Here is a 24,074-nt window from a genome sequence, read left to right on the forward strand (position 1 = left end):
GACTGGTTGGGATTCCAGAGAGAACAGAGTCATCAGCAGACAGTATGGAAGCCTTTCTGGAAAGCTGGATCAAAACCACAATAGCTGAGGAGGGCCTCTCAGCATTCTTCGCAATAGAAAGAGCCCATAGGGTACCCAACAGAATGCCTCCACCTGGAGCCAGACCCCGACCAATTGTAGTAGAGCTGTTGCATTACAGAGACAGAGACTACATTCTCTCGCAAACACGTCAACTCAGTGAGATAACATGCAATAACCAACGGATTATGATATTCCCAGATTTCTCCAGAGAAACGCAGGCACAGAGGGCCTCTTTCAATGACTCTAAGCGAGCACTACGCGAGTGCGGCATAAAATATGCTATGCTCTTCCCGGCTAAGCTCAGTGTGGAACACGATGGCAAAACACACTTTTTTCCGTCACCGCAGCTGGTAAAGGAATGGTTGGAAACTCTAAACATAACCAACCCATCCCCTCCTCCTAGAACCCCACGCAAGCCGGACAGGAAATGCAGCAGGTCCACCAAACGAGCCTCGGAAGCAGCCCCACCTAGACACCAATCACTTCTAGAGATGCGGAATGTGGTAGAAACGGCCGCAGCCTTAAGCGGAGGAACCAGCCCTCGACCTCGGACCCCGGACAAAGTCTCCGACCTCGACTAAGACTGTGGGGGCTCGTCGACATCCTCGCGTGACACTATCACTAGCCTGCCCAAAATAACACCAGGAACTGCAGAAGAGATTATCTAATTGCTGTCTGTGAGATCCAAGTTCTATGTGTGTACCGACATGGTCCTAACTAACTCGTCACCCACCTATAGGACTCTAATTTAAGAATGCTTACGGTTTGGACGGGGAAGGTTTTGGTCACCGGTCCTGGGGAGTGGGAGTTGGGGATTAAATTTGTTTATATAGATAGAGGGGTTAACAAAGCACTAATCAGTAATGAATCAAACAATTCTCGTCCTAGATCCTCAATCAATATTCATAACTGAAATCCTATCTATAAGTCTACATCCACCTACAATCATCAACCTAAAACCCACAGATCATGGCCGCAAACTACAAAATAATAACATGGTACATCAGAGCCTTAAATAATATGTCCAAACGGTATAAAGTATACAACTACCTCAAACGCAGGGGGACACACATAGCCAAACTACAGGAAACACATCTGTTAGAACAGGAAGTCACTGCACTGAAAAAAAGATGGAGAGGCCAAATATTTGCCACTACCTACTCGGCATTTGCCAGGGGAGTGCTAATATGGATCCGACGGGGGGTGCCATTCCACGCACTACAAACAATCATAGATAAAGAGGGGAGATATGTGGTGGTCAGGGGTAGATTAGACGGGAAGGTGGTAACAATTGGTGGCCTGTACGCACCGAACCTAGATCAAAAACAATTCTTCGATAAACTATCACTAGAATTAGGTCCGAACCTCAGAGTCCCGAAAATTCTTGGTGGGTATTACAACTGTATAGCCAACATACACCTAGATAGATCACATCCACCCTTGCCGCACTCACAAACTACAAAAACTGCCAAATCCTTTACAGAATGGCAACAACACTGGCAATTAGGAGACTACTGGAGACGGCTCAACCCGCTCTGTAGAGACTACTCCTATCACTTGATAACACACGACCTACACGTTAGGCTAGACACCTTCCTAACATCCCACAAACTGCAACAGGTAGTAATAGCAGCCGAATATTTGAGTCGCACTATATCGGATCATAACCCCCTGATGGTATCACTAGCATGGAGGGGGGAAAAGCCGTTGGTCCCAATTTGGCGACTGAGGTCAGAAACACTTGAAGACGAAGCATTCAAACACACACTGCATAAAAGCGTCACTATAAACACAGGGACTGCCACTTACAGAGCCCTTGAATGGGAAACCTTCAAAATAGTAACCAGGGGCAAATGTATTGGCGAGAGTATAGGAGTCCGAAAATCAATTGAGAATGAACTAAAAAACTTGAAGACTCCCTCAGAGACGTAGAGCGTAAGATCCCAACACACCCCGAATTGACCCCCCTCGTGAAAGAAACTAAAGCTAAAATGATTGAAGCAAACACTAGATTATCCCACTTTGACTACAAGCAGTATTTAAACCAACAACACGCAGAAGACGACAAGGCAGGCGCCCTATTAGCTTGGCTAGCTAAGCCCCCTAAACAGCAAACTACTATAATCGAGATCGAGACACAACAGGGCGATAGAGTACATGGGCAATGGGAGATAAATATGAGTTTCTTCGAATACTACTCAATCCTATATGCCCCACCTACGGACACTATTAGTAACATTCAGGTCCAGGAATTAGAGGCTCTCACCCTTCCAAAACTAAGAGTCGAAGAAAGCCTGTCCCTAGCTGCTTCAATATCAATAGCGGAAATTAAAATAGCGATACAGGGTATGGCAAGGGGTAAAGTCCCGGGAATGGATGGACTCCCAATGTATTTCTATTCACTATATCAGGATCTACTAGCCCGAGACTCTGCGCAATATACACTGAAGCATGGCACATTAACAAACTGCCTCAATCATCCAATGAGGCCATAATGATTCCCCTACTTAAGCCCGATAAACCACCCTCGGACGTCCATTCTTACCGCCCACTATCCTTGTTGAACCTAGATTCTAAAATATTAAGTCGGATACTGGCAAACAGACTCTTACCCCTCATGACATCACTGATACACCAAGACCAATCGGGATTTATCCCACAGCGCAGCACTGCACAAAATATCAGATGCCTAGGGCCATATTTATACTTTTTGATGGAAAGCTGCGCCGGCGCAGTTTTGCGGCAAAAATTTTACCGCCGGCTAACGCCATTTCGATGCGCAGTGCGGGCGTCAAATTTATACTTTGAAGCACGGCGGCGCAACCAACAGTTGGGAGTCATTTTTTTTTTATGCACACAGCAGCGTCAAGTCGTAAAGGAAAACAACGTTAACGTGACGTAAATGACTGTAGGTCGATTTACGACAGCGCAACCCGGAAAGCGCTGTTTTTTTTTACGCAATAGCGTCAAAAATACCCGCGAACACTGCCCTTTCAGCAGAGGGGAGCCAAAATGGATCCCAGATGCCACTACAGACCCCAGGAAGATGACAGCAGACCAGGAACCAGCCAGGATGATCCATACAGGAACCAGGACATATATAGAAAAAAAAGAAAGTGTCGCTTCAGTGCAGAGGAGCAGGAAATCCTGGTTAAAGAGGTGACGGAACACCAGCACCAACTGTTCATCACCTCTAAGTTGCCAATCAGCAGGAGAGAGGCCATATGGCAACAAATTGTTGACAAGATCAACAGTGTGGCTGAAGTACGCAGAACAGTCACCGAGTGTAAGAAACGCTGGCATGACTGCAAACGTAGGACAAAGGAAAAAAATGGCCAGGAACAGGAAGGCAGCACTGCAGACTGGAGGTGGGAGTCCAGCACACCAGGAGGCCCTGGACCACATGGAGGAGATGGTCGCAGCCGTCATCCCTGAGGAGATCGTCACAGGGATTCAAGGACAGGACAGCGCAGACTACCACGAGACAACGCACATGCAGGGTAAGTCGCATGGGGAATTATAATGCAATAATGTTAACTGCAACCGGGGTGGGGAATACCTACTACACAATGCATGTAAGTCAGCATAGATATGGAGTGGCATGGGTAAAGGGGCACGGCAGGGGGGCATGCCCAGCACAGACAGAAGCTGGGGCACGACATAACACAGCACCAACAACAGCCCCATGGGGGCATCCTGTCATGACAACAATGGAGCTAAGGGAAAGCCTCGACAGGTGGGAAGGCCACTACGTCAAACTTACATCCTGGCACTGGTCAGTCAAAATATATCCTACATCAACTAGGTCCCTATCAGTATTCCAGTAGCCAAAACAACAACTGCAATGTAACTGCAACAACAGTTGACACTAACACCTCTGATCTCTGTGCAGCCATAGTAGCCAATGGCAGTAACCTCCCCATGGAACATACATACCTAAATTAGGGGGTGAGGATGACATCTGCAACAATCTCCAGAAATAAGACAAAGGCACCAGTACACTCAAATGTCAATGCCCATAGTTGACACATACATCAGCCAAAGTAAACAGCACTAGGAGCCACACAGCACTAATGACACACACATGCTGCATACGTCAGGGTCCCTCACGTGCCTGGCTAACAAGGCAACATCACTAATGTCATACTGCTCAGACAACAACATTGAGGATGGGACACATGCAACTGGTGACTGAAATACACCTGCACAGTCAGAGGACCAAATAGGACATTGATACTATAAACAGGGCAATCCAATTAAACACACATTACCCAACATCAGCTGGAAACATCAACAATGTCTACATCCATACCACATCGTAACATTGCCATGCATAGGATATGCCACATAACAATTACAATTAGGTCAATGTGAACAAACAGATTTTGGGGCAGGTCCTGAGAGGCAAGTGTGCTGCCAGGGCAATCACAACACCCACAGCCAGTGAAAGGTCTCACCATACGAATAGATATACACGGAGGGTCGAGTAGGACAAAAAGATGGCTATTCCCTAATTGGTACAAAGCAACACCTAGAGGCGATTAGGCAGACAAGTCTGATAACTCTATATCATACATGTGACACACAGGTGGGCCATAGGCCTATAACAATGCCCATATGAAGGACAGCAGATACCAATACCAAACAAGATCACAAAGTAAAGTCATCAAAAGGCTTGCATGTCACGTCAAAATTGTCACAACACAGACACACTAATTGTACCCAGTTTCATTGCAGAGGAACATGGATCTCCTGCCGATATGCCTGTCCCTGATTTCCCTGATGACATGGATGACGAGCCCATAAACATTCCCCAGGAGACCATCCAAAAGGTCCTTGAAACCCTCCAGACCCCACCTTCAGTCACAAGGAGGAGCACAGAACAAGCAGCCATCACAGAAGAACCACCCACCACCCCAATTGTAAGGCCTGCCAGCTCCAATACAGCTGAGGACTCTGACGACACTGGCACCAGCTTTGAAAGAACTGTAGTTGGTGTACAGCGGGAGCTGGCCAAGGAGGTGCGGCTGGGGATGCAAAATATGGCAGCCAGCCTTGAGGGGGTGCGCTCGTGCATGTTGTCATCTGCAGATCAGGCAGCAGCTATGCAAGCCCTAACATCCATACTGCAAGGACTACAAGAAACTATAAAGGAATTCACCACTGCAGTAAGGGAGTTGCCACAACACCTCGCACCCCAAACTTTCCACTGCATGCACGAATGCAATCATGACTCCCTCAGGGCTGACCTGGCTGCCTACCATCGTGATGTGGCTGCTATTCTCAAAAACCAGCAGGCCCTCCTTGCAGCAGTACTGCCCTTAAGAACTTCACAGGGAGCAGCCCCCGGGATGTCTGACTCCACGTCTTCTAACACTGAGGTGTGTGTTGCCCCTTCACAACCAACAACAAGGACAAACCAGGCAACACACACATCATAAGAAGAAGACATGGAACAGATCACATTCTCACGGAAGAGTACCCGGAAGCACTAGTCCCTGCACCATGGCCTACTTTGACCAAGGTCCTACGTTTTGTCAAATATCAGTCTCACTACAACTATACTCAATGACTGTTCTGCTAACCACTGTATGACTTGTCAGCATTGCCAGTGAATGTCTCTTCCCTACTATTCGGCAAATCCTGTCCCTCTGCACTGTCTGTAACATCACCCCAGCATGTCAGGAGCATCATCCACACCCCTTCTGTAAGATCACCATGTAAGAATGCACCAGAACGGACTATGCAAACATGGACAATGTACATTTTGCACTACAGCACCTATCAATAAATAGCACTTGCACACCTAATATGTCTCTGTGTAATTTGACACATCAACTGTGCAGTAGATAACTCTAAAGTGCCTGTGTGAGAACCATGTAGCTTGTCAATACAACTGTCCTGACATCATGTCGTCTGATACATCTGTGCAGTGGCCAGGATTGCATCATAGCCTGACCACCCTGAGGAGAATAACTGATGAAGGGACAAACCACAAACAATTATGCTGTGTTGGAAAGAATAATGCTCCATCTATAGCAATCAAAGTCAACTAATGGTGGCTGAGAAATGTAGGCACCATGCAATACTAAAAAAAGAAATTATGCAGCATAATCTAAGCAAACACAACTAAACACTGCATCAATCACCCTTTCTGAGTATACTTCCATGAAGGGAAGTCATGCTGAATTTTTACACACATGATCTATGTCAGCAATGAAGACAACAAGACAAGAGTGTTAACAACACCTCATCTACAAAGATGTCCCTGAACATCACACCGCAGTCCGACCTAATAACTTACCCACAATACCAAGTCTGGAAGCACACTTTGTGATGTAGAATACCTACTCATCAACACAAATCCTTGGTGATCCATGTAAACTACTAATGGTGGGTCTACCAAATGGTGGATACTTACCAAGTTAGCACAGGGGTAGCTGCCATGTTAAACCTCCATTTTCTGTGGTGTGTAGCATAGGACACAAATGTCATAGAAAATCAATCACCTACACTGATGTCAAGCCCATGATCAAGTAGCAGTTAACGCATAATGCAAAGGGTTAACTATATGTTTATTCCTATGTATTCACACCAGAGGCAACTAAGGGAAAAATCATACCTACACTAATCTAACCTGACTACTCCTAACCCACAACTGTCCCTAACTAACCTAAGCTAAACTTACTCTACACATATAACGAATCGATCTAAACATCAACCCCCCACCCACCATTATGAGACAGGACACATGCAGGGCAACACATACTAACCTACACACATACTATACTATCCTAAACAATCAAATATTTTTTTGTATTTTTTTTTTATTTTATTTTTTGAATATTTTTTTATAAACAGACAGGAATCCCAACATTGACCCCCACCCACTCACAGAAAAATGAAAAATAGAAAGAATAAGGTCCCCCCACCCTCCTCCCTAACACTAACTAAGCTAACAACCTACACTAACCTAACACTAATCCCCAACACCCAACTATCATTACAAAAAGGAAAGAGGAGAGAGGGGAGGGATATATTTAAAACAAGCAATAAAGTCCTAGAGGTTGGCCCTCCGTAGGGTCCGCCTGATGGACCGAACCCTTTTCTTAATGTAGGCCACATCCTGGCTTAGCTTGTCCACCTTGGTAATAAACTTGTCCATTTTCTGGCAGAGGTGCATGGTGTGGGAGTTGTTGTTTGGCCACTGGACTGTCCTGCAGCTCGGAAATTGCTGGGTCCAGGTCGTGCTGCAGAGGCAGGGTCAACTGTCCCCGCCGTTCCTGGGGCCACTTGGGGAGAACTGGTGGATGTGGTGGTGGTGGCTGTTGTGGGCAATGTTGGGCCACCCTGTGGTGAGGCCCACCATGCTCTGGAAGCCCGATCCACTTGGTATTTTTGGGCCATCCTTCTGAACCCCGACTGCACCTGCAGGATGTGCCGGTATCTCATTGCACGCCTTTCAAACTGATGTCTCTGTGCGCCACTCATGTTTGCAGCTGTGAAGAGAAAGGGCAACTATTTACCATAGGAAATGCATTGGGTGGAATAGCACACTGGGTCAATTGCACATCACTTTTACTGTATTTGTGACAGCTATTTTCACAACATAGATCATTGAAAGTCTCAGAGGAAGTACATGGGAAGCCCGCATACAAAAGGGCATCTCACACCTAGCATATCCATGTCTCTACATGATGGGTGACATCAGCCTACAGTTCTCATCCAAATAATGGGTAATGCAGCTGACATTATGGCTGTACCTCTTCCGCCTACTGACTTCACTACATATGTGACTCTATGTGATAACAATCACAACCCTCAATATCTGCCATTTGTAATTGTTTTTTGCTAATATAGAACTCATGTGCCACAATCGAATGTGTACACTAGGTTCAAAACAAAGTTGCAAAAGGTCACAAGTATGTGTAACATACTGGTTGCTACAGTCCTAGGTACCCTATTCCCAAACACATGGCAGTCTTTGAGGGTGGGGTGGGAAGAACAACCAACAATCCCATATTCAATGCACACCCAGGAGTGTATAGAAAGGTCAACAAGTATTTGCCTCAACCCACAACACCAATGAAGGGCTAGCAACAAATTGGAGTCAGCCAAACCTTGTCCTATCCAAGGTCCACACATGTCAAAATGTACTGACTTAGGCCAACATCACATACTACCAGTGAGGCATATTTTACCACACACACAGAGGAGCAAGAACACCCATGATCATGAGTAGAATGAACACCTAGGCCATTGCACTCTAGTCCCACACACTTCTAGTTCAACTTGTGGAAGTACATGCCCCCGGAAGATCCAACCTACAGTGTACTCAGTCCATCCTCAACTAGGGAAGCTGCATATTTAAGACAAGCCTTTTGCAGAAGCTATCTGGGAGAATGTCAGTCTGAAATGCAGACTCAGTACAAGCCAAGTCCCAGAGCAACTCTTACATTAACCAGTGTATTCCACATGACTCATCCCATTCCCCATAGCGGGCCCGACTGGAATGGCCTACAGACCCTAAATCTGAGAGATGGATAAGCATAGGTCTACTGAAACTGAAGTGATATTTGAAATCCCACTAATGGAACAATACTAATGAATGGGCAGCGCATCAAACCTTGAATTCTGTTGAACACACAGTAGACCATCATGCATCACTAGCAAACAATAAAAATAGCACACATGCAACACTCACTGTAGGTGTCAGGGTCCTCAAAATGAGCCACCTCTCCCACAGTGTACGGTGCAGGTCCACCTGTAAAGCATGGAAGGAAGAATATACTCAGACTCCGTGCACTGACAAACAATTGCAATTACAAAGGCAATGTGAGAAAATGACATGCATATTGAAACACTTTCACACATGCTCATACTGCATGGAATAAATCTTGAGCAACATTTACATTGGATGAGTCTCCTGCTACAGTTACACACCCTACTACACACATGCAGTGGCCAGGACAGTCATGTGGTGTCAAAGATGCACCTCCATTAGTATGCCCCAACAATATAGGGGTGCATTCATCTCATCATGTGCATCCCCGAACGATATCCAAAAGCTGGTTACTTGAGGACTGCATGACCCCTCAAACTCAAACAGCCTATGTGGTAATTTTCAACACACACCAACCTGACACACATGTGACATATGTGTGGACAACATAGCTAACTTCAATTGACGTGATGGCAGCACTCATTTATAGCATCATATTGGTTTTACAAATGTCAATCTAGCTATGCCGTCTACATATGTAGGTATGATGTTTCAACATCCATTTTTCACTGGCTATTGTGACCTGTAGAGTTCAAATCGAGGCATTAACGTGTCGCTTGCCTGACACAAAGGCAACACTACATTACATACAGCTACAGGCAACCGGTATGTGTAGAAAACATGAGCTACCTGACTGCTAGCATTTGTCTTCCTTCACATTGTGCAACAATTACCCAGTAGGTTTCCCTAGCATTACACACAGTCAGCTACTTATCTGGCAGATTGGGTAACAATCATCACATGTCCCCACACAGCTTTAAATTGTTCACATGTCATTGATGTGTACTCACCAACATGGCCACCAATCCGGATTCCCAGGTGGTCCAGCAGATCCTGCTCCCTGGACATAAGATCAGCCCAGCGGTGCTTAAGTTGATGGTCATTCCTCAGGCTACCATAGACACGGACCAAGTGATGGTGCACCTTCCCCCACCGGACTTTACGTGCCTCCGTGTGATACCCCTGTATCACACGACCCCCAGCCTCCAGCATGAGTGGGAGGAAATGGCAAACAAGCCATATAAATCCCCCCAATTCCTCCTCACCCATCCTGGCAAGCTGTGGCCTACCTGACATCTCTGCACTAACAAAGTGGAAAAAGTTGGACAAAAAGGAAAAGGGGGAAATGGGGAAAGGTAGAGTAGTGAAAAACAAAGAAAACTTAAGAATAAGAGCCCAATTAACCCCAAAATTACACTACCCAGAACAGACTCCCACAGACAATAACAGAAACACTGGACTTGACAAAATTATACAATACAGACTCAGACAGTATTCACCAACAAGACAATGATGACAAAAGCACAATAGAGAAGTACACCGGACACAAAAGCACTAAAACACAGGACAACACTTTCCACACAGCCACACAGTCTAGAATAATCTGAGACTGCAAAGTGAAAGTGAAAGTACACCCACAGTACAGAATCTGTAAACAGGATATCCTATTACATCACATCCTGCATAAAATGGCCGCCGTTTTTTTTTTTCCGTTATGCGTCATTTTTTGACGCATACAGATTGTGCGTCATATTTTTTGACGCATAAGAGTGCACATAATGCAGAGTCAAAAAAAAAATCCTCATTGTTCCCTTATATTTGTGTGAGGCTTATTTTACAGTTATAAAGTTGAAATTTAAGCCGCTGGCAAATATGATGACCAAATATGAAAATTAATTTTGACTCTGCATTATATGCACTCCTGTGCGTCAAAAATTTATGACGCCCAAGCTGTATGCGTAGAAATATGACGCATTATAGAAATTATGGTGGCCATGTAATGCTGGTTATTAATATATTTATTTTAAAATTATATTTTTTGACTCAGCATTATGTGCAATCCTGTACGTCAAAAATGTATGACGCCCAAGCTGTATGCGTGGAAATATGATGCATTATAGAAAATATGGTGGCCATGTAATGCTGGTTATTAATATATTTAGTTTAAAATGATATTTTTTGACTCAGCATTATGTGCACTCCTGTACATCAAAAATTTATGACGCCCAAGCTGTATGCGTGGAAATATGATGCATTATAGAAAATATGGTGGCCATGTAATGCTGGTTATTAATATATTTATTTTAAAATTATATTTTTTGACTCAACATTATGTGCACTCCTGTACGTCAAAAATTTATGACGCCCAAGCTGCATGCGTGGAAATATGACGCATTATAGAAAATATGGTGGCCATGTAATGCTGGTTATTAATATATTTATTTTAAAATGATATTTTTTGACTCAGCATTATGTGCACTCATATGCGTCAAAATTTATGACACACAAGCTGTATGCGTGGAAATATGACGCATTTTGACAAATATGTCTTTAATTTGTCAAATTGTGAAAAGAATTTTGTCATGACCAAACGGTGCTAAGTGATACACATTTGGGGTTAGCTATGGCACATGTCCCTTATAGGATGAATAGAAGGAATTCACAGTGTAATAGTAAGGATTGCTACAAATGGTTATTACCCATAATTGTACACATATTTTGGGTAATTGCTGATGGCTAATTTCAAATGATGAATGGGATACCAGGATGTATTGCTTAGCAAAAATGTGTCCACATTTATCACGGTAATCAAAATTATCTATAGGCCAAATAGGTAGTGCAATTGTCACCTACACTTTTTATGGGGGTAACCATGTCCTAATTATGAATTTGTGTATCTTATATGTGTTTTACTTTTGACATGTAGGCCACACATGCGCCTTATGCATGTGTGTACTTCACATGTGCATATTTCATGTATATTTAGGGGGCAGTAGAGGTGGACTTAGGCCCCCAGCACCCTAGGGTTTGCCCTTCCAGATTTGCTAATTTATCCAAGGGTTTCATTTATTCAGTAATGCTAAACCTGCAGCAGCAGGCTCATGGAAGCCCATAGGGTATGATTCACTGTTTGCCATTCAATAATCCCATTTGCCCATTTGACATTTGCCCTATTGATTCTTTGGAGCAATCTGACATACCATTTTGCATTGATATTTTTTGCTAAATCTCAACGTTCCTCATGTGCTGATGACAAATAGGTTGTTGATGTATGTGGCCCTTTATGCATTACCTGGTTTAGTGGCATGTTTCATTCTTCCTGCTAGGTTCCAAATGGGACACTACTGTGATCGGCTGCTTGCAAATATTTTGTTGATTGGATGGCACATGTTTATATGTGTGGTCCAATGTAGATCCAGTATCAACTGTCAGGGTGTATGTTGTCACTGTAACTTCCAGGTCTCCTCATGAGTTAGTGGCAGCTAATCTTGTTCCAATTGGGCATTGTTTGTAGCAAAAATGGAGAGAAGCCATTGAGGACATGGTCAATTACACATGGATGGTCCCACCCGGTCACTGAACACGTGTAATGAGACTTTCGAATGGGCAACCTTTTTCTGCTGAGTGAGAGAATGTCTCAGGTGTCTGGATCTGGCATGTGTCATTGCCACATTTGTACTCCAGTTGGCCTCTGTGGATGGTAATGTATCATGAAACATCATAGCCTCTGTGCAGAAGTAAATGGCTGGTATTCAACACACGACTCATCTTTATCATTTGAAAAAGTGTTACTCAGCGTTTTGAACAGTCAGGGTCCTCATATGTGTTGACTTTTCATGGACATTATCTGAGGTTGCTGACTTTGATGGAGGCCATTTACACCATCATACACTATGGTCCTGGTCCACTGTCACACTTTTAAGTTTGGGCATTAATGAAGGTCAGACAACGGAAGGGCCAAGATTTGGCTATTCATGGGCACTGTCAAAAATCTGATGCAAATGACAGTCAGATGATGCACTACTATGTATTTGAGTATACATTGATGAGGCTAATGACAAATTATTGTCTGAGGTACAAAAGGTATTGGACAGCATGTGTGGTCCATAGGTGGACCCCACATATCTGTAGAGTGACCCACGGACAGGTGCCAGTCAGGCTGACAGGATGCTGGGTCAATCAGGTGCAAGCTCTTTCAGTAATCACATGATCACGTGTTCTGACTAGGACTGGTCAGAGGGAGCATTAGACAGTTGAGATGTCACACTGTGCATGTCCTGTGTTGCTTTGAAGGTGACACATGAACCCTGATAAAGTGTTACACGGCAACATTTGTGTCAAAGCTTAATGATGTAATGGCTCACATTCAAACATGTATGCAGTAGGAGGCATCTGCAGGGACAGGGCATGTACATTTGGGTGGTGTGCATGGGGGGATCACAGGTGTGGCCTCCATCTGTGTCTCACTAGTCCTGTCAGATGGGATTAGCTGATAATTAGCCTACAGTACCTTTCACAGAAGAATCAATCTACAGGTGATCCCAGGCCTTATGAACTCCAAGGCAGTGTATTATATGAACTGTGTTCCATGCAGTGAGATGGTAGTATGACAATGGTCGGCATAGTAAAGGGTGTGGTGCACTGGATGACTCTTGTGAGTGTGTGTGTGTAGATGAGGGAATCTGAGTGTACACAAATCGGCATTCCAGGGACCTCTTCAGACAGGTGGGGTGTGAGCAGCTACAAGTGTGTGTATTGTTTTTAGAAAAGGGCTGACATGTAGATGGGAAGTGATGTGCTGGATGCTTGTCATAGGTGTAGCACTTGTGCTGTGTATGTTCTGCTTATGTGTAACTCTAGTGACAGATAGTCATTGCAATGATAGTAAGTAGTTGGAATTATTGTTGGCAAGAGTCTAGTACTACATTCCTGTTCCTGAAGCATTAGCATGTGAGCTGGCTGATGTATGAGGCCTGTTTTCCCCTAGTTGAGTGATGGTGTTTTAGTTGTGTGCCATCTGCTGCGATGATCCATGTTTCCTACATGTATGTGAGTCATATGTGTGGTCCTCAGCTATTGCCCTTCAAAGGTGAACTGTACAGGATGTCTGTCATTTACATGGTGTGTGTATTTGACCATTGTATGGTGGCCATTACATTTGTGGTGTATATTTTTTGTGTGATGATTGTTATGTCATTATTGATCAATGAGACGACATTCTTCTTCAGGAATTTCAAACTAAAGGTGGGCAGAAATGATTAGGCCAAACCATGATGTGGTGTTTGTTATCTGTGTTTATTTACAATTGTGCATTAAGTGGTGATAGTAAAAATTGCGATTTTTTTTTATTTACAATGTGTTGGCGCCTACGCACTCCAGAAGCCGTGTTTGGTTGTTCCCCCTCCTGTTGCAGGCCAGCATCCTCCTCTTCGTCGTCTTCAGGCATGTATGGGTCTGGTTCGAGGAGGGGAATGTTCCTTTTTACACAAATGTTGTGCAATATGGCACAAGTGAGTATGATCCTACAGACCATCTCTGGGGAATATAGTAGGCTACCGCCAGTGATGTCAAGGCAGCAGAACCTTGACTTTAGGATCCCAAAGGTGCGCTCGACAATGATGCGTGTCCTCTTATGGGCGTCGTTGTATGCCCTCTCTGCAGCAGTAGTCGGGTTCCCAAATGGTGTCATTAGCCATGGCTGGATGCCATACCCTTGATCAGCTGAAAGAAAAACACAGAATGGGATCATGTAGATGTAGCTGGCACTATTGAAAAGACCTTTAATGGCAGTAGTTGTCTTGTGTTGTCTGAGACTCTTTTGTGTACTAATGTGACAACCTATACTTGTAGGCTATACCTTCTGCATTGTGTTTTTTCCTTGGCGGAGCAAGTGTTTGTCTGCTAACCCTTTGTCAGCAGTATGTTTTGGGAATTGCAATAGAGTGTGTCCTCCCTAGCATTGTGACTTGTGATACAGGTGTCCGTGTGTCTTCACTGGGGGTGAGATGATAGTTCCATGCAGAGTTAAAATTGAAAGTGTTGTTAACACGTTCATATCAAAGTACCCTGGACATCCCATCCCTTGAAACTTATGCAATGTATTAATGTAAAGGTTATTGTGACACTTACAATTTGCAAGGTGACATTTAGGCAACCACACTCATTTATGTCTTCACATTAAGCTGAACAGTAAATTCCAATGTGTGACAGGTTCAATGGTGAGTTAAGAAACATGGCTAGTGATGTGAGGACCTCAGTGTGTTCCTGTCTAGGTGTTGCTGTTGTGGTGTATGTGTTGTGTGTCCTAGAGGGTTGCTGTGCAGTGTGTATATAAGTAGGTTTTTGTACTTACCAACAAGTAGTCCATTGCCATACCGTCCATCCTGGAAGTGTTGGTTGATGGTGCTGTGACGGAAGATGAATGAGTCATGTACACTCCCAGGATATTTAGCCACGATGTTGGTGATCAATCCCTGGTGATCGACTATGGCCTGCACGTCGATTGAATGTGTGTGCTTCCTGTTGCGGTAGAGGTGTTCTATTGCAGCAGGTGGCACAAGGCGTACGTGTGTGCAGTCGATTGCACCAAGGACGTGCGGGAAGCCACTGATGGCGTAGAACCCCTGTTTAGTTTCCTGCTGCTTCTGCAATGTGTTAGGGAAGCAGATGTGGAGGGGTGTCAGGCGAATGATGGCATCCAGTACTTTTGGCAGAAATGCGGAGAATGATGGTTGCGATATTCCGCCAACCAGGGCACCAGTTGTTTGAAAGGAGCCACTTGCCAGCAGGTGAAGTACGGCAAGCAGCTTTGTTTCTGTTGGGATAGTGCGGGGTGTCACCAAAGTGGGGGCCAACTGCTGTTCAATGTTTCGCAGCAGCTGCTGAATGGCCTGCCAGTTCAACCGGTACCTCTGGATGATGTCGTGTTCCCTGAGGCCATGCAGGGTTGTTCTTGGGCGGAATATCCTCTCCTGCCTTCTGCGCTGCCTTTGGGTTCCCTGCTGTTGTTGTTGTTGCTGCTGCTGTTGCTGCAGGGCTCTGCGTCTACGTGCACGCTGAATAAAAATCACCTCCATGTCTCCCTGTTGCTGCTCTGCTGCTCTGTTGTTTGTTCTGTGTGTTCTGATTAAATACAGGTGTGTTTGCCCCATTTTAACGCCTGCCCTGACCCAGGCGTTACATTTTGACGCACATCGGGCTTTGCGTCATTTTTTTGCTCCGCCTCCCGGCCGAGAGTAATTTTTGCCCGGAAGCATAAATACGACGCACGGCCGTGTGCGTCGTTTTTTGGACGGGAACGCCTACCCTGGATATCATTAACGCAGGGCGGGTTGCCGCATCCAGAAAATGACGCACACGGTGGATTTTTGTCGTCCGCGGGCTCGGGCGTCAGGGTTTAAATATGGGGCAACGTTTACGCTGATTGTGCGTCAAATTTTTTGACGCACAATCGGCGCAAACGGAGTATAAATATGCCCCTTAGTTTCAATACTGCATGCCTTGACCGCAACAATGCCTCAAGCAGCGATAATCTCCGTAGACATAGAAAAAGCCTTTGATAGCCTAAGGTGGGACTACCTAGAACAGGTCATGCTAAAACTTGGACTAGGAGAGGGATTCACACGCTGCACAAAACTACTGTATTCAAACCCCACAGCGAGAGTACGTACAGGCAACACCATTTCCGACTCCTTCCCTATAGGTAGAGGGACCAGACAAGGCTGCCCAATGTCTCCCCTCCTGTTTGCTATGGCAGTAGAACCCCTTGCACAAGATCTAAGAAGTGCTTTGAGGGTATTTTAATCAATAGCTGGATGCACCACATAGCTCTATATGCAGATGACATGCTAATATTTCTCAAAAACCTAGATATAGACTTGCCTGGAGCAATAAACATGCTAGAAAATTTTGGTATGGCCTCTGGTCTCCAAATCAACTGGAGAAAATCCTCCATCTTCCCACTAACCAGGGACACTATAGAACCCGCAGATACCAGGGGCACTATAGAACCCGCAGATACCAGGGGCCTACCCTGGTCCCTGAACACATTTAAATACCTGGGGGTCAACATATACCACACAGTAGAAGACCTATTAGAAGGAACTATACAAAGGGCAATTAGAGGAATCAAAGCTAATATGCTCTTCTGGAGCACACTACCACCGACTGTCTTTGGGAGAGTTGCCCTGCTCAAAATGATAGTACTACCCAGGCTACTATACTACTTCTCCACTATCCCATTAATAATCCCGAAAAGAGTGTTAAAAAATATAGACTCCCTAATTGTGAATTTCATATGGGGTCCAACCAGACACAGAATCACTCTTAACACCCTCCAAAGGCCCACTTCGGAAGGTGGCTTGGAAATCTACTACTGGGCAGGGCAACTACAATGGCTGGCTAAATTAATCAGCGAACCCTCAGGCACAAAAGATTTACGAATCCCTCTAAACTGTCCTCTCGAAAACATTGTAAATATACTACTGAACAACAGCTTCCGTTGGAATGGGAAACATCAAGACATTGCTGGGAACAATTTCTGAGACGCACTCGCCCAAAATCCCCATATACACCTGCGATCCCCCTAATAGCCTTAAACCTCATCCCGAAGGGACACATCACAACACACACTAACAAACTGATAGGACACAACATCACGAAAGTGGGTGATGTGTTCAGTAATTGTAGGAAGTTGGCTCTGTATGCACTATTTCAAAGTAAGAAATAGTATGCACAGAGTCCAAGGGTTCCCCTTAGAGGTAAGATAGTGGCAAAAAGAGATAATACTAATGCTCTATTTTGTGGTAGTGTGGTCGAGCAGTAGGCTTATCAAAGGAGTAGTGTTAAGCATTTATTGTACACACACTGGCAATAAATGAGGAACACACACTAAAAGTTAGAGTCACCTCAGCTCAGGACACATTAGGGGCTGCCCTGACTGGCCAGTGACTCCTCCTTGTTTTTCTCATTATCTCCTCTGGCCTTGCCGCCAAAAGTGGGGCTGTGACTGGAGGGGGCGGGCAACTCCACTAGCTGGAGTGCCCTGGGGTGCTGTAACAAAGGGGGTGAGCCTTTGAGGCTCACCGCCAGGTGTTACAGTTCCTGCAGGGGGAGGTGTGAAGCACCTCCACCCAGCACAGGCTTTGTTACTAGCCACAGAGTGACAAAGGCACTCTCCCCATGTGGCCAGCAACATGTCTGGTGTGTGGCAGGCTATAAAAACCAGTCAGCCTACACGGGTAGTCGTTAAGGTTTCAGAGGGCACCTCTAAGGTGCCCTCTGGGGTGTATGCTACAATAAAATGTACACAGTGTGCATTTATTGTGCTGAGAAGTTTGATACCAAACTTCCCAGTTTTCAGTGTAGCCATTATGGTGCTGTGGAGTTCGTGCAGGACAGACTCCCAGACCATATACTCTTATGGCTACCCTGCACTTACAACGTCTAAGGTTTTGCTTAGACACTGTAGGGGCACAGTGCTCATGCACTTGTGCCCTCACCTATGGTATAGTGCACCCTGCCTTAGGGCTGTAAGGCCTGCTAGAGGTGTGACTTGTCTATACTTCATAGGCAGTGTGAGGTTGGCATGGCACCCTGAGGAGAGTGCCATGTCGACTTAGTCGTTTTGTCCTCACTAGCACACACAAGCTGGCAAGCACTGTGTCTGTGCTGAGTGAGGGGTCCCCAGGGTGGCATAAGACATGCTGTAGCCCTTAGAGACCTTCCCTGGCATCAGGGCCCTTGGTACCAGGGGTACCAGTTACAAGGGACTTACCTGGATGCCAGGGTGTGCCAATTGTGGAAACAAAAGTACAGGTTAGGGAAAGAACACTGGTGCTGGGGCCTGGTTAGCAGGCCTCAGAACACTTTCAAATCAAAACTTAGCATCAGCAAAGGCAAAAAGTCAGGGAGTAACCATGCCAAGGAGGCATTTCCTTACACAACCCCCCCCCCCAAACAAAAGAGGATGAGACTAACCTTTCCCAAGAGAGTCTTCATTTTCTAAGTGGAAGAACCTGGAAAGGCCATCTGCATTGGCATGGGCAGTCCCAGGTCTGTGTTCCACTATAAAGTCCATTCCCTGTAGGGAGATGGACCACCTCAATAGTTTTGGATTTTCAACTTTCATTTGCATCAGCCATCTGAGAGGTCTGTGGTCAGTTTGAACTACAAAGTGAGTACCAAAGAGGTATGGTCTCAGCTTCTTCAGGGACCAAACCACAGCAAAGGCCTCCCTCTCAATGGCACTCCAACGCTGCTCCCTGGGGAGTAACCTCCTGCTAATGAAAGCAACAGGCTGGTCAAGACCATCATCATTTGTTTGGGACAAAACTGCCCCTATCCCATGTTCAGAGGTATCTGTCTGCACAATGAACTGCTTGGAGTAATCTGGAACTTTAAGAACTGGTGCTGTGCACATTGCTTGTTTCAGGGTGTCAAAGCAAACAGTCTACAGGGATATTTGAGGAGACCACCACCTGTTTCAGGCCATTGACCCCTCACCACTCTAAAGTTACCATAGCCATGGGATGTACTTTAGTCTGATTGTCAGCGTTGGTAACTGGATAAGTTTGTCCAGCCAGGTATTGCCCAGGGGAAACCAGTTTCTCTGTCACCATGGTGACACTGGCACCTGTATCCCTCAGGCCTTCTACACTTGTCCCATTGATTAAGAGCTGCTGCCTGTATTTTTGCATGTTAGGGGGCCAGGCAGCCAGTGTGGCTACATCCACCCCACCCTCAGAGACTAATGTAGCTTCAGTGTGACACCTGATTTGCTCTGGGCACACAGTTGATCCCACTTGGAGACTAGCCATTCCAGTGTTAGCTGGAGTAGAGTTAGAAGTGGAATTTTTCTTGGAACAGGCCTTGTCTCCAGTTTGGTGTCCAGGCTGATTACAGCTACCACACCAGGCCTTTTTGGGATCAAAGTGTTTACCCTTGTACCCAAAATTGGATTGTGAAGAGGCTCTGGGCCCACCCTCCTGTGCAGGTTTTTGGGGGCCTGTAGAAGACTCTTTACTATTTTTCCCTTTGGATGTCTCAACACTCTTCCCCTGGGGAGGCTTTGTGACCCCTTTCTTTTGGTCACCCCCTGTGGAAGTCTTGGTCACCCTAGTCTTGACCCAATGGTCCGCCTTCTTTCCCAATTCTTGGGGAGAAATTGGTCCTAGGTCTACCAGATGCTGATGCAGTTTATCATTTGAACAATTACTTAATAGGTGTTCTTTCACAAATAAATTGTACAGCCCATCATAATCATTTACACCACTGCCTTGAATCCAACCATCCAGTGTTTTCACTGAGTAGTCCACAAAATCAACCCAGGTCTGGCTCGAGGATTTTTGAGCCCCCCTGAACCTAATTCTATACTCCTCAGGGAAGAATCCAAAGCCCTCAATCAGGGTAGCCTTCATGAGGTCATAGGATTCTTCATCTTTTCCAGAGAGTGTGAGGAGTCTATCCCTACACTTTCCAGTGAACATTTCCCAAAGGAGAGCACACCAGTGATATCTGTTTACTTTTCTGGTTGCACAAGCCCTCTCAAAAGCTGTGAACCATTTGGTGATGTCATCACCATCTTCATATTTAGTTACAATCCCTTTTGGGATTTTCAACATGTCAGGAGAATCTCTGACCCTATTTATGTTGCTGCTACCATGGATGGGACCAAAACCCATCTCTTGTCTTTCCCTTTCTATGGCTAGGAGCTGTCTCTCTAAAGCCAATCTTTTGGCCATCCTAGCTAGCAGGAGGTCATCTTCATTGAGGCTATCCTCAGTGACTCCAGAGGTGCTGGACCCTCCTGTGAGGGAAACAGCATCTCTGACTATCACAGCTGGAGACAGGGCTTGAGGGTCCCTGATCTGCCTAATTAGGACTGGAGGGGGGGAATTCTCCTCCATGTCACTAGCTTCCTCCTCTGGGAGGTCATCCTCAGAGGGGTTGGCTTTGGCAAACTCTGCCAACAGCTCCTGGAGCTGTAGTTTGGTAGGGTTTAAACCAGCTTTAATATTTTATAATTTGCAGAGAAACCTTAACTCCCTCATTCTAAGATGGAGGTAAGGTGTGAGGTCGAGTTCCATCACTGTCTCTTCTGCATTAGACATTATGGTGGTCATTACAACATTGGCGGTATAAGGCGCTTACCGCCACCACGCAAGCGGTCCCTGAGATCCAGGAACAGGACAGAGCAAGATGGCAAGACCCCCGCCAGGAAAAAAGACCACCCTGATTGTCCCCCCACTGTCCCACTTTGTCACCCTATCCAGATAGGAACTGCCCCAGCTCAACTTCCAATGCCGAGATGGGCAGTGCACCTGTGAGACGAATAGACTGGACTCTGCCATGGACATTCCTCCACCATCACCCATCACCATTTTACAACCTTCCTAGATTTTTTTAGCACTTAAATAAACACCCTTGAAAGCCAAAAAAACTTGAGTCAGTCTATGATTTGGAACTTTGTATTATCAATTACAGTGTCATAATGGGTTACCCATTGTAAGGCTAACATACCAATGTCACACATCACAAGCCCTTGATGGATGCAAGCAGTTGACACGTAGGTTACTACACTTGTGAAACTGAAATGGAAGGGTACAACTCAATTAACAAATAGTGAGTGAAATGTAGGTACAGGATAGAGGTAGACGTGTGAAAGTTAATGTAATGTTAAACCTGAAAATGTTCTCACCTGTGTGTCACTGGAAATATTGCTGTATGACTGACTCCCTGTTGTCGTTTCCTTCATCCTCAGCTTCATCCTCATCACTGTCCACTGGATCCACAGGCTCCACAGCTGCCACAACACCGTCATCTGGATCATCCTCCTGCAGAAAAGGCACCTGGCGTAGCAATGCCAAATTATGGAGCATGGAGCAGGCGATGATGATGTCGCACACCTTCTTCGGTGAGTAGCATAGGGATCCACCTGTCATATGGAGGCACCTGAACCTGGCCTTAAGAAGGCTGAAGGTGCGTTCGATTACCCTCCTAGTCCGCCCATGGGCATCATTGTACCGTTCCTCTGCCCTGGTCCTGGGATTCCTCACTGGGGTCAATAGCCACGAAAGGTTGGGGTAACCAGAGTCCCCCAATAGCCATACCCGGTGCCTCTGGAGTTGACTCATCATATCAGGGATGCTGCTATTCCGCAGGATGTATGCGTCATGCACAGAGCCAGGGAACATTGCATTTACCTGCGAGATGTACTGGTCTGCCAAACAGACCATCTGGACATTCATGGAATGATAACTCTTCCGGTTTCTGTACACCTGTTCACTCCTGCGGGGGGGACCAGAGCTACATGGGTCCCATCAATGGCACCTATGACGTTGGGGATATGTCCAAGGGCATAGAAGTCACCTTTCACTGTAGGCAAATCCTCAACCTCAGGGAAAATGATGTATCTCCTTACGTGTTTCAGCAGGGCAGACAACACTCTGGACAGCACGTTGGAAAAAATAGGCTGGGACATCCCTGATGCCATGGACACTGTTGTCTGAAATGACCCACTTGCAAGGAAATGGAGCACTGACAGCACCTGCACGTCAGGGGCGATTCCAATTGGATGGCGGATTGGTGACATCAGGTCTGGCTCCAACTGGGTACATAGTTCCTGGATTGTGGCACGGTCAAACCGGTAGGTGACGATGATATGTCTTTCTTCCATTGTCAACAGGTCCACCAGCGGTCGGTACACCGGAGGATTCCGCCATCTTCTCATATGTCCCCGCTGACGGTGCCTAAGAAGGACAACAGTGAAGAACCTGTCAATATTCCTCCAGGAATGTACCCACAGTTACACACAAGACTATACCAGACAAAAAAGCCTTCCTGTATGTGTGTTGAGTACAGGCCTAGCTATGCGTGACGCAGTAGTAAATGAAGGCATGTGGGCCCCTGAAATGGCGGCTGCCTGACCTCACAACTGAGACAATGGGATTGTGGGGTAACTGTGCTGGCGTTGCACACCGTCGTGGTAGGCAGTTGTAGACCGCGGTGCAATGCTGCATTGGTTAACATTGGACCCTATGGGTCCCAGGAGCCAATGAACAGGTGCGCCGGCGATGATGATGCGCACCGCCGCGGACGTCACCGCCGCGGACGTCACCGCCATATTCTATCTGTTCACTCACTAGATACCTGACCTTCGACAGGAGAGGACCTACACTGCTAGTGCTGCTGTGACCTCGGTCTGGAAGCGACGATGGCTGCTGCGTCTGGGGAAAGGGTCCCTGCCTTCACTGCACAGGAGTTGGAGAAACTTGTGGATGGGGTCCTCCCCCAGTACACGCTACTCTACGGTCCTCCAGACCAACAGGTTAGTACACAGGGAGCACGTTGTATGGGCTAGGCTTGGATGGAGAGGGCTGGGTGGAAGAGGGAAGGGGGCAGAGTACATAGAACACTTATGCATGGGAATGAATGGGCCACATGGCCAGAGTAGGGAGGGGGCCACTCACATTGACGGTGCAGTTGGTAATGACTGTTCCTCTTTCCTTGTGCATGTCATGTAGGTCAACACCCACCAGAAGAGGGACATTTGGCGTGCCATCGCCAAGGAGGTCCGGACCCTGGGGGCCCACCAGAGACGGGGCACCCACTGCCGTAAGAAATGGGAGGATATCCGCCGCTGCAGCAAGAAGACGGCGGAGGTTCAGCTGGGGATGGCCTCCCAACATGGGAGGGGTGCCCGTCGCACCATGACCCCCCTGATGTTCCGGATCCTGGCGGTGGCCTACCCGGAGTTGGATGGGCGCTTGAGGACATCACAGCAGACACAAGGGGGTGAGTACAACCTCATTCAGCGGAGTTAGCATGCAGTGGAGGGGTCTGGGTGGGGGAGGTGGGCTGTGGGTGTCCCTAGGCCAGGGCAAGTTAGGTAGGCAAAGTCCCTCCGTTATGTAGGCCATGTGGCACTCAACCCCACCTCAGCAGAGTGCCAAGTTGAGGTATAGTTGCCCCTGTGGCATCCATGTGCGCAGATTCCCACCATTGCCATGTAGGCCATGTCCCAGAAATTGCATGTGCAGAGGTCAGGAGAACGGCGTAATGCAGGGGGCTGCTGCGACTGTCTTGTCCGCCAACGGTAGCGGCATGCCATGCACTGAAACTCTCTTTGTTCTGTCTCCCCCCCTTTTCCTGCTCTCCCTGTCCTTTTGTACATCAGCATCATCAGGTGGAGGTACAGTGGCACCGGAGCACGAGGGAGCTGCATCCCACATGGCCATGGAGGGCCACACCACAGACTCTGAATGCACCAGTGGGACGGAGGGCGAGGGGAGCTTCAAGTAGGCCACCGGATCACCAACCAGCGACATGGACTCGTCCGCCGATGGGAGCTCCCCTGTGGTGGTGGCACCACCTGTACGCCCCACTTCTACAGGTACAGCCGCCACCCCCCCTACCAGCACCGCCCTCCCAG

This window comes from Pleurodeles waltl, chromosome 2_2 (assembly GCF_031143425.1).
Source record: "Pleurodeles waltl isolate 20211129_DDA chromosome 2_2, aPleWal1.hap1.20221129, whole genome shotgun sequence".
NCBI classification, from domain to species: domain Eukaryota; kingdom Metazoa; phylum Chordata; class Amphibia; order Caudata; family Salamandridae; genus Pleurodeles; species Pleurodeles waltl.